General features: G+C 41.3%; 1 pseudogene; it reads left to right on the top strand.

Moving 5' to 3' along the window:
- The first annotated feature begins 9091 nt into the window (after positions 1-9091).
- LOC118857925 lies at positions 9092-10288 on the top strand (annotated as a pseudogene).
- Positions 10289-12777: the final 2489 nt, after the last annotated feature.

Raw genomic sequence — 12777 nt, 5'->3', positions numbered from 1 at the left:
AGTACCCCTCAAAGATTAGCTCTTGTCACCTTTTACAAAAGGCCTTTCCTTATTCCCTTAATTGTTATCATTTTTCTCTTAAGTAGTTGCATTTTATTTAGTATAAATTTTGTGTTCACCTACATGCCTACATGTAGGTGTTTTTCCCCCAGTAGAATGTAAGTTTCTTGAGGGCAAAAACCATTTAAAAAATCATCTTCATATCCTCAGCATAGTGTCTGGAATATAATAGGCACTTAATAAATGCTTGTTGAATTACATTAAATTGAACAAACTATCTCACTGACCCACAACACTATATTTCTATTTTAATATTCTCTTTTGTAAAATGAAGAAGCCCCATCCCCTGAAGTCATTTGGGAGTTGATACACTTAGAAACTATCAATTGCTCTGGGGGACTTATAATAAGACAGCACAATCCAGAGCCTTCAGAAGAGTAAACAAGCTAAACCCTAAAAAAGAATCCTCAGGAGGGATAAAGCCAACTCCTTGTTTGATGTGAGTGAGCCCTATAAAACCACCCTTCATTTTTGCAATAGAACCGTAAGGGGTGGGGGTAAGAAGAAGGAAATGTCTCTTTAGTTCTAGGTCCTACTTGCTGTTTTCCAGAAAACAAAGTCGAGGGGAGATGGGGCTGGCAGTGAAGGAATTTTTACAGACTTGTTGCGACTATGTCTTATCTCTCTGGAATAAGTCCTGCTGAGAATTTGTGTCCCTTTCTCCATTTACTCTCAGGCTGTTAAAGCAACTATTTTTACTGAGCTAATTATTCTAACTCAGAATAATAAGTTTGATTGATTCCGTCACCTGCAAATTCACCAGTTCTTTAACTGATTTAACTGTTTGCCTGGATATTATAAACATAGGATCTGAGATTCTTCTTTTAAACCAATGCTCTATCCCTGAAACTACCCTCACAGATACACCAAATGCTCACACTTACCCCAGACAAAATTGCTACAATATTTTCCTATGAGATTCCAGCAGCATAGTATTTGGAAAAAATCTGAATATGGATATTTGGGATTTGGAATCAGAAAACTTCTGTTCAAGCCCTACTTTAACTGTTAATTAGCTGCATGCTCCTGGAAAAATTTTCTTAGTTATAAAATATACTTTACATTGATTACTTGCCTCACAGGATTCTTATGTAGAAGGTAGTTTTAAACTATCGTCTTCTACACAAATGTGAAGTATCATTGTTGTTCACTTATTCAACAGATATGTGTTAAACTTGTAGGAGGTACAAAGCATTGTGATAAACGCTACCTTTACAAAGTACAGTTCTTGCTCTGGAATTTTATTTTCTTGAGAAGAGCATAGACAAAGAGAAACTGGAGTATTTATCTCTATGGCCAAGGCAATAGATAAGATATATTTGGAATCATATTTCATTTCTAATATCACTCAGATGATAAATTTGAGTGTCTCTATTGACCAAAATCTTATTGGTTCGCTGTAGACTACTTCCCATACTTCTCACCACTCAAACTTCAGAGAGATGCTTCCTCCAAATGAATTCACATCAATTTCAAAATTAAAGAAGACAGATCATGGAACATATCCTGGGCCCAGAACTACCAAATATCGCTAGCAAGTGACGAATACAGGTCAGTGTGACTGGATGACTTAACCGTAGGGATGAGGGAAGTTTGCTGGTTGGACAGTCATAGAAATCTGGGTGGAAATAGGATGTAGCATCTGGAAACAAGGGGACCTAGAATCTCTGGTATATTAAAGGTTGGGTCTACATGGTAAAAAAAAAAAAATCAAGATAAGAAGTCTGGGAAAAAAATTCTGTTACCCACCTGGATATTTTGTAAATGTTGCACCAAACATTCACGAACAACTGTATGACTGAAATATTCACTATTCATTCAGATGTTTATCATTGGGCAACTATATCTTCAAAATATCCCAAATACTAAAAGATTTATATCTTTTTTTTACATATAGATTAAGTGCACGGCATTTATAAATGCAAATACTCTCATGAAAAGACCCTTAGACTTAATTTCCACTTTAAAAATCAGTTTCTTTACCTGCTTGTAGCCAGAATGGACTTTGTTTTCTTTGAATGACTCAGCTCGCCTCGTTGAGCTTCCCTGGACGCTGGGGCTTGCTCTTCCGGGGCAGGACCAGAGCTTCCTGTGTGATGAGTTGTGGCGCTGGCTGAGGGGAGGTGTGTTAACGTGGTCTACACTGGTGGAGGGGCCAAGTCAAGAACCAATCGGCCCTGGTCGTTCAGGCGGCGCTTGATGATGTCAAAAACTCTATAAGAGGGGAGAGGACAGCTTGAAGATCCTCCTTTCCTTTTCCGGTTGGAGCCAGAGACACCTACAGCCGAAGCTGAGCTTCCGGTAGCAGAGCTGACTAGAGGCTAGTGGGTAATCTTCTTACCGTAGAGGGGAAGCATGTGTACGATTTTGCCTTATACCATCTCGCTTCTCTGTGGCCTTCTGATTACCCTTGTAAGTCGGACTTATTGGGCCTGGAAGCTTTTGATGAAAATATCAAAATGGGGACATTGGTTTGTGGGCTTGTTACTGTGGAGTGTAAATACATGCTTTAGTTCTCCTGCCTTCTGCCTAGAGAATTCCTTATATCCTGAGGTTCTGGACCTTTTAGGCACATATGAGATTCTCTTTGAAATCATAAATTCTGCCTTCCTAATATACTGCTGTATATATTCCTTTGGCACATATTTCAGAATGAGTTGAAATAGAAGGATATGAGGTTGTATGGATTCCAGAGGCCAGGCATTAGACTGGTGTTCCCTGCTTCATGGAATTGGAGAATAATAAGTGTTAAAGCTGACAGACCTTAGTGATTATCTAGCCTAACTCTATCATTGCATAGATGAAAAAGCTGAAGCCCAGAGAAGTATAGTGATTACCCAAGATCACAAGGTGGTAAATAATAGAGATGGGACTAGAAATCTAGCTTTTTGTCTCCCATTTTGGTTCTCTATTAGATCCTGCTGCCTCCTGCTATGGATGAAAGACCCAAGAAATAAAGTTTTTGGGTAATTAAAATTAGTTAGACTAGCTAATAATCAATAAATTGACAGTCAATTGTTTCTCCTGGAAAACCAAAGATCACCAATGGAGACACTGAATGCCTTAAATACTTTAGAGAATGCCCCTGAGAAGTGAGAAAAGGTGGGCTAAGAGTCTTCAGCACCTCCTGCTGAGAATGTGGCTTGATCATATGACTCAGCTACCTCCAGCCATCTAGACAGGGGAATCCATCTCCACCCAGACCATGCTGGTTGATTTTCTCCTTCGTGAACTGAGCCACCCTAAATTCTAATGGAGGGGTACGAGGGGCAAGAACTTGCCTAGATTGGATTCTATTTACACCCCCCACCATCCTGGTTGAATGGGGTCCCACTCAAAATTGAAGAGCATGTTCCCTGAAGGTTAGGGGCAATCTCATCAATTAGATGTATACTTCAGAGACTGACTGACCTTCTACAGGGGATGGGCCTTAAATGAGGAAGTAGAGAAGACTGGATCCCAATTTAATAATTGGTTATTAATATAATAGAAAAACCATTTCTCTCACTCCCCAGTACCGCACAGAACTTCAGTTCAACATAGTGAAGACTCAGGCTGATTACAGTACAGGATTATGAAACTTCAAATGGTAAGCAACAAAAGTCAACACATATTTATCTGGAGACAAAAATCCATTATAAAAGTATACACAGAAAATAAACAAGATTTTTAAAAGATCATGAAACTTCAAAGGGTAAGCAATAATAATTCTTCAATCAGTTCATGAGGTAGAGAAGGAGTGGGAAGCAGAGACAGTAGCATTGAGGAACTACACATTCAGGCCAACAGCAAGTTCTTCTGGGCAGATCAGTTTTTAGGCAGACCATCAAGACAAAGTTTCAGCTGTAGGTAGTAGCACCCTTCTTTTTCAGTCAGCTTCCACCAATGGGATGCCACCTGTCTTAATACTTTAGTCTCCCGAAGATGGTGGCTGGAAAGCAGGGACTTGCGTGAGCTCCCCACCAGGTCCCTCCAAAAACCGATAAAAAATGGCTCTGAACAAATTCTAGAACTGCAGAACCCACAAAATAGCAGAGGGAAGCAGGGATCCAGCCCAGGACAGCCTGGATAGTCGCTGGATGAGGTCTATCGCACACGAAGTGGAGGGGAGTGGAGCTCAGCGTGGGAGGCAGCAGGACCAGCCAGACCAGGAGCCGGGCAGAACAGGCCCTAGCACCTTGAATCAGTGAGCTGTGGCAGTTATGAGACTTCTCAACCCACAAACACCAAAGACAACAGAGAAGGTTAGTGGGAAAAGCTATGGGGGACAGAGTTCGAGGTTCGGCCACCGCTCCAGGGACAGTGGGGGAGGTGCAGCTACAGAACTACAGCTGTAGTTACTTCTGGGCTCAGGCCCACATGGTGGGAGGAATTAAGTGGCGGATCAGAGCAGGAGTGAAGGGCCTGCTGAAGATTTGCATCAGGTCCAGGTTGGTGGTTCTTGAGGAAGGAGGAGCGCTGGGGTGGCTGTTTTAACAATCTGGCTAGCAGCTTCTGTGGGGGTGTAAGATCCACCCACAGCCAGCACCCAGAAAGCTGCCGGCATGCCAGGAAAGCACAGGTTCTTTTCATCTGCTTAACCAAGGAAAGCAAGGTGAAGGGGTTGACAAGCTTACTTTAATCCAGCATACAGACAGCATTCAGTTAGTTCAGGGGAGCATGCAGACAGGATTCAGTTAGTTCAAGGGAAAAAGCCAGCACCCTGAACTTCAGAACAAATACAAAAAAATTAAAATACAGATTCATTCACTTACTTCAGGGGAAGAGACCAGCACCCTGAACTTCAGAACATTCATTTAGTTCAGGGGAAAAATCCAGCACCCTGAACTTCAGAACAAAATACAAACAAATTACAAACATCAACTGACAGACTCAATACAATTCATAGTTACCAACATCTAGGTTCAGCCCGAGAGCTCAGAACAAGGGCTGGCCCAAAGTCATGCTCGCCACCACTGCTGCTCCAACTGAAAAGGGATCTTCAAGCTGTCTTCTCTCCTCTTATAGGGTTTTTGACATCATCAAGAATCGTCTGAATGACCAGAGCTGATGGGTTCTTGAGTTGCCCCTCCCCTTAGGACCCTGGGAGGTTCACATCCACGTAGATTAGGTTAACACCCAATAGGGCATGGCTCTGGAGTTAACACCTCCCCTTAGCCAGCCCCATGAATTGTCACAAAGAGGCAGACTTAAACCCACATGGTCTAAAAGCCTCTGCTGTCCCAGACATGTAAACTAGGCCCTCCCTGGAGTTAGCCCTACCTTGGGCCCCAAGGGCCCGGCACCTAGTAAGGCTTAATGAAATAAACTGATGTACTCAAAGAAAACAAAGGCCATTTTGCTTACTGACACAGTGGTAGAGCTGGCTATATAGAAATAGCTCTGAAATCAACAGCACATCCCCTCAAGCTTGGAACAAAGTACTCTTTGCTCTACAAGCAGTCATACCCCGACGAAAAACTCAAGGGTCAAGTAAGTTGGCTGGGAACATGGCCAGGCAGTGAAAAAGCACCCAGATAGAGTCTCAGACTTTGGAATCTTTCTTTGGTGACAAAGAAGACCAAAACATATGGCCTGAAGAAGTCAACAAAGTGCAAGAGCCTACACCAAAAGCCTCCAAAAAAAACATGAACTGGTCTCAGGCCATGGAAGAGCTCAAAAAGGAGTTGGAAAAGCAAGTTAGAGAAGTAGAGGAAAAATTGGGAAGAGAAATGAGAATGATGCAAGAAAATCATGAAAAACAAGTCAATGACTTGCTAAAGGAGACCCAAAAAAATACCGAAAAAAATATTGAAGAAAACAGCACTTTAAAAAATAGACTAACTCAAATGTCAAAAGAGCTCCAAAAAGCCAATGAGGAGAAGAATGCCTTGAAAGGCAGAATTAGCCAAATGGAAAAGGATGTCCAAAAGACCACTGAAAAAAATACTACCTTCAAAATGAGATTGGAGCAAGTGGAAGCTAGTGACTTGATGAGAAATCAAGATATTATAAAACAGAGCCAAAGGAATGAAAAAATAGAAGACAATGTCAAATATCTCATTGGAAAAACTACTGACCTGGAAAATAGATCCAGGAGAGATAGTTTAAAAATTATTGGACTACCTGAAAGCCATGATCAAAAAAAGAGCCGAGATATCATCTTTCAAGAAATTATCAAGGAGAATTGCCCTGATATTCTAGAGCCAGAGGGTAAAATAGAAATTGGAAGAATCTACCAATCACCTCCTCAAATAGATCCCCAAAAGAAAAATAAGTCAGAAAATATGGTTTGGAAATAAGAAACAAAAAAAATGGAAAGCCTATATAATATATAGAAGCCTAATGCCTATATTTTATGAATACTCTCACCAGCCCCTTACTAATCATGGAAAATAATTTAGCTTAAGCATGCACATAGGAAAAATCATGTAAGTGAAAAATAGCTATTCTCCAGAGAGCTGATCCATTGGTGACTATACCTTAGGCATACTTCAAATGGATAAATGTAGGATTGAATAGGAGTTGGACAGTGGCCTGGCTCATGTTCATAACATTTTACAGTGATTTTAATAATGGAGGTCAATTTTTGATTAAGCATTAAATGCATAAGCATGAGCATTCTGCATCCCTGGAATTATGAAAGTGAGGAGTGGGACTTTGCTAGCCATTTGACAGAGATTAATATCTTTCAACTACAGTTCCCAACCTCAGGTCCTATGAGTGACAGGGTGTCTTTTACTTCTTTTTCAAGCACCAGGGAAGGAGGAAGATTGGGCCTGGTGTTTTGGCCCCTTCCATAGCTGAGATCTTAGTAGTAAGAAGCCTATAATCTGAGTCTTTGAGTCTGGTCTAGGTCCTTGAGATAAGAGTAGCCAACCACTCACAATTTGGGAAGTCATTTGGTGATGACTGACAAGTTGGTAGATTACCTGAGTCTTATGATCAAGAGATATAATAAACATGACTAATATAGACAATATTTTGCGTGATTGCACATGTATAACCTATATAAAATTGCTTGCCTTCTCAATGAGGGAAGGAAGGAAAGAAATTGGAACTCAAAATTTAAAAAAAAATGAAAATTAAAGATCATTTTTATATGTAATTGGAAAAAAATAAAATACTTTTTAGAATATAAAAATATTAATTAGAAAAATAAAATAATGGAGGGAAAAAAGAGATATAATAGATACCACAGAGGCAGAAGCAAAAGAGACAAATGGTAATACCCCATAAAACTAGAGCAGGTCCCTCTATGAAAGTTCATAATTTATGCTAGTCTAGCCTATGCTCAGGGAGTTGGGCTGAATTTAATATAGGATTATCCATGCCTCTGCTTACTCTGATTAGCATGGATGGTTACAGTCAACTGTATTGATACTTGATATCTTCCTGTAGAATTAGAGAGACCCTATCAAGGAGAGGGAATTTCACTCAACCTTTAATAGTTTCTGATATAGTTGATTACTTAGTACAAATAAATTTTTCCTTTTGGCTTCTGTCTTTTTGACCATGGCTGTAGAAATGGTTTTTGCACTGTATTTTTCCCTCCATGGTCAATTATTTTGGTTAGAACAGTGTAGTTGTGAGGCTGGAAGTAAAATCTGCATATGGGTCAGTTAGCAGTAAGGTTTAGAGTAAAGGGTACTAGATTAGAAATCCAAAGATTTAGACTAGAATTCTAGCCACATCTGGGCAAGTCACTTAACTTACATGTCTCAATTTGTATATCTATAAATAAATACTGCATAAAGTTTATGTGACGAGAATATTTCATAAACTATTTATCAAAGTATAAATCATTATGCATTTTATTACACATTGACAACAATGTATGAGAGGATATTGTTCACATGCTACAAATCTATTCAAACTATTGTAAAAACAGCCCAAAGTTCAGGCCCCATGGATGCTGGTTCAGTGATATATACAAAGAAATATCATATGTAAATAGCAACAAAATAATTTAACTCTTTGTGTAGGAAATATGACATCGAGGGTGATAGAAACAGCCAATGAGACCTCTGAAGAATATTTCATCTTAATAGGTTTCTCTGACCAGCCAAAGCTTGAGATGATCCTCTTTGTTGTCTATCTAATATTTTACTTTTTTGCTGTTACGGGCAACTCAACTATCATCCTGCTCTCTCTCCTGGACCCCAACTTCACACTCCCATGTACTTCATCCTCAGTAACTTGTCTCTTTTGGATCTTTGCTATACAACCAACAGTATTCCCCAGATGTTAGTAAATCTCTAGGGTCCCAGAAAAACCATCACATATATAGGCTGTTGTTTCAACAATCTGGCTAGCAGCTGATGTGGGGGTGTAAAACTAATAACAACCAGCTCACAGAATGCTGCCCAGGTCCTTTTGATCTGCTTTACTAAGGAAAGCAATGTTAAGGGGTTAACAATCCTACTTTAATCCAGCATACAAATATCATTCACTTAGTTCAGGGGAAAAAGCCAGCACCCTGAACTTCAGTGTAAATACAAACAAATTACAAATATACATTTATAAACAGACCAAATATAAGTCATAGTTATCAACAACTGAGTTCAGCCGGGAGCTTGACAATGGCTTAAGTTTCCATCTTGCCCCAGGGCTGAAGTCTGAGCTCCTGGGTTCCTGGTCATTTACCTCCGGCTGTCTGTGCCTGGCTTTTGCTGGAATCCTGATGTAGGTGGTTCCCCACCTTTGCATTCACCTCACTAAAGTCGGCTGGAAGGCAGCTCACCTCTCTCACCTTTCCAAAGTTCTCATGCAGGCAGTCTTCTGCTCTGTCTGGGTCAATATTTCAGCAGCCTCCATCTGCTTCTGCTGCTGCTGCTGCTGCTGCTTCTTCTTTCTCCTCACCAGCCCCTCCTGCCAAATCTGCACGAAGGCCATTCTCTGATTTTTCTCTCGTCTGTAGGAAGGCTGTTCTCTGTTCTTGTTTCAAAATTCTGCATACAATACAATCTCAAAACATTCACCCTTTCAGCACAGTTCTCCAGAACCAGGCTTATCAGCTCAAGCCCTCGCTCTGACCGTCCAACCCTCCCCCATGGGTGAGCTTTTTCTCCCACAGCCTTTGCTCCAGCCTGTCTCTTCCAGAGTGCTAGTACCATGGGGAGAGAGAAGGAGGGATTATCTCCTGCTCTGTATCCTACTTCTACTGGCCTGTTTTCCTTCAGGTTTTTGTTGCTCCTGGGGCTCCATAGAACCATAGCCACTCCAAGTACAAAGAGCAATCCAAAAACTGGGAATCATTCAACCACCCCAGTACCCCAAAACGTGATATTTTCCTTTTAAAATGCAGATTCTGCCACAACTCCGCCATTTGTTTCAACAATCCGGCTAGCAGCTGCAACATCTGAGTTCAGCCGGGAGCTGGAGAATGACTGGCTCAGAGTCATGTGTCACTACTACTGCTGCTCAGAGCTCCAGAAAAGGAAAAGTCAACCCCTGGTTTTATATCTTTTTTCAGGGTTAAGGGTGAATCACACATGCGACTCACCCATGTGACCTAAAATTGTCACAAAAATGCTGCTTAAACCCACGTGGCCTAAAAGCCTCTGAGGTCACAAACATGTCACTCAAACCCATTTTGATTGCCAATATAGCTGTGTAGTTCAACTTTTTGCCTTTCTCTCAGTGGGAGGTATTGAATGCATTCTCCTCTCTGTCATAGCCTATGACTGTTTTGTAGCACTCTGCAAACCCCTCCACTATATGGTCATTATACACCCCCAGCTGTGCTTACAGCTGGCTGCTTTTGCCTGGCTTAGTGGGATTGCCAACTCCATTCTGATGTCTCCACTCACCTTGTTAATTGGACGCTGTGGTCATTGGCATATCAACCACTTCGTATGTGATAAAGATTTCATGTGTCAACACCAGTCGAGTACAGGGCCTGGCCTTCTTCCTAGCCATCCCCATTGTTCTGGTTCCCCTCACCATGATCCTGGTCTCCTATGGGTACATTGCCGCTGCTGTGTATAATATCAAGTCAGCAGCTGGGAAGAAGAAAGCCTTCAACACTTGTTCCTCACACGTGATTGTTGTATCACTGTTCTATGGCAGCAGCATCTACATGTACATGCAGCCAGGCGATGCAGCCAGCCAGGACCAAAGCAAGCTCCTTACACTTTTCTATTGTCTGGTGACCCCTACCTTGAACCCTTTCATATATACTCTGAGGAACAAAGAAGTTAAAAGGGCAATGAGAAAGGTCCTGGGGAATGGCCCAAGCCTACACTGACACCGGGGAATGGGAAATCACTGTGCCTTCAGATATCTGATTTTAAGAATCAAAGCTTCTTCATCTTGTATCAGGGTACTAAAGTGCTGCTCATTCATAAACTTATAGTGTTCATTATACAAACATTTGTTAGGATGCTAAAGTGAGATCAGGTGAATTCTCATGTGGCGAAGAGTGGAGCAAGGTAAATCTGAGGCAAAATTTGTTTTTCTTCTCCACTTTTGGTGTTGCGCAGGCGCCCTCATCGTTCTGGGTCTGGCTTCTGTTAATGTCTTCATGCTACTCTCTGGATGTCCAGGGCCCAAGACCACCCCGACCCCCAGCTTAGGTACTCCATTTACATTTGCCCTCTCTGGTGGGTGTACCACACTGTCTCCCTCATCACTCAGGGCTTCCATCTGTTACCAGATACGTAGATCTGTATGGAATCTGCACAGAATAAGGGTGATGATAAAACCATACTAGCTCTCACTCATCACCGCTTCCATTTCCAGATCCTTTTCTTTAATGGTTCATTCTTGAATTTCTCAAGTTTATTTTTTACTGAGGGGAAACAACATATGTATGGGCAAATAAAGACAATTTATTTTAAAATAAATGAAAATTAATTCCATGGAGGTCCCTAGGAAGTGATATGTAAGCTGAGTTTAAAAGGAGAATGCGGCCCTGGAGGTGGAGGGGAGGAGACAGCATTCTGGGCATGGAACACTGACTATCCAAAGTCATATTTGGGAGATGAAATGTCATTTACTGGAAATAGCAAGTAAGCCAATTTGTCGGGAATTGTGTGTGTGTGCGTGTGCGTGTGCGCGTGTGCGCGCATGCACATGCATTTGTGAGTAATCCATAATCAACCTAGAAAGATAGGCTGTAGCCAGATTGTGAAAGATTTTATTTTAAATAGGAGTTTTATTTTATACTGGAGGCAATAGGGAGCCATCAAAGCTTCTTGAGCAGGGGAATAGGTTAAGTACATAGAAGAGGTAAAAATATAAAGTACCATGAGAGTTTTCATAGAAAGATCACTTCTGACTAGAGGATTAATGAAGACTTTATGGAGGGAGTTGCATCTGAACTGGGCTATAAAAGATTTCAAAAGTCAGAGTTGAAGGGTGGACTAGAGATGATAACTTGATAGGTTTAACTGTGTACTTCTAGAAATAATGCCCTTAGCATAGTGGATAGAACACTGAATAAGGCCCGGCTGTGCCACTAGCTAGTTGTGGCACGTTGGGCAAGCCTTTCTAAGCCTTGATTTGTTTGTCTCCCCTCCCCCCTCCCACTTTGAAATAAAAGGGTTGGTCTAAATTGTTTTCTTCCAACTCTAAAACAGATTTTTCTTTCTTTTCTAACCCAGAGAAATGGCATACCTTAATAGAAATTCAGGGCAGAGAGGGGAAAATGGAGAAACAAAGGAAGATGCATAGAGGGTGATATAGTTAAGATGGTGGTGGCGCTGGGGTTGGTGAAACCAGAGGGGCTCCACCTATTGTACCTGTCTGGCAGGAAGAGTAAGAAAGTGAAATCATATAACAAATCAGGCTAGAAAAATCCAGACCATTAGTGAGTGAGAAGGGTCCAGTTAAGTTGTGGTTTAGATGGCATCTAGGCGGCACAGTGGTTAGAGTGTACTGCCTGGAGTCAGGAAGACTGGAGTTCAAATCTAGTCTCATACATTTCCTATGTCACCACGGGCAAGTCACTTAACCTCTGTCTACCGCCATCAAATGAGGCTCACTGGAGGTTGTTGTGAGGATCAAATGATTTAACTATAAAGCCCAGCACAGCCTCTGTCATGTAGTCAATACTTAATCAATGCCTGTTTCCTTGCCTTAGTTTCAATATGTAGCAGTGGATAGTGTTAATAGTCAAGGGAAACATAATAGACTCATCATGGTCCATTTCTGTAAGAGGAGGTCAAACCAATGATCATTTATTAAACACCAGACGCTATAGCAGTTGCTGGATGAAGTAGGTGAATCCCTACTTACTCTCAAAATACTTTCGTGCAAAACTTGGCGCAGTTAAAGATAAGTAGTTTTGCCCGTGGTGGTAATACTAAAAATAAAAAAAGAAAAAAACCTAAGAAATATTTCATTTGTAAAATTGACAAAGACAAATTCTCCCACTCACAATTTTGCCTATGGCAAACATCCAGGTTTCATTACAGCATCTTTATTCTCCTCTTTCTGCTCCATTTAGCCTTTCGGTGTCAGATCTTCCCTTCCATGTGTAATAGTAATTAAGGTGGGACTTTTTGCTGTTGACCTTTAATGATTCTGGCCTTTGTTTGAATGGGGCAGATAAAGTGGGATGCTTTTGTATTTCTCAGCACTGAGGCAATTGGGAGTCATTGATTTGTATCTGATGTGATATTGGGGGTGGGGAACTTTTCCATGCCCAGGCTGGGTGAGGTCAGGGCCCTTGGGGCCCTGAACAGTATATATAAGCACAGAGGCTGGTGTTCTCTCTCCGAGCTTCGAGCTTTG

The sequence above is a fragment of the Trichosurus vulpecula genome, chromosome 7, assembly GCF_011100635.1.
Source record: "Trichosurus vulpecula isolate mTriVul1 chromosome 7, mTriVul1.pri, whole genome shotgun sequence".
In the NCBI taxonomy this organism is placed as follows: Eukaryota; Metazoa; Chordata; class Mammalia; order Diprotodontia; family Phalangeridae; genus Trichosurus; species Trichosurus vulpecula.
This window is presented reverse-complemented; position numbering and strand designations above follow the sequence as displayed.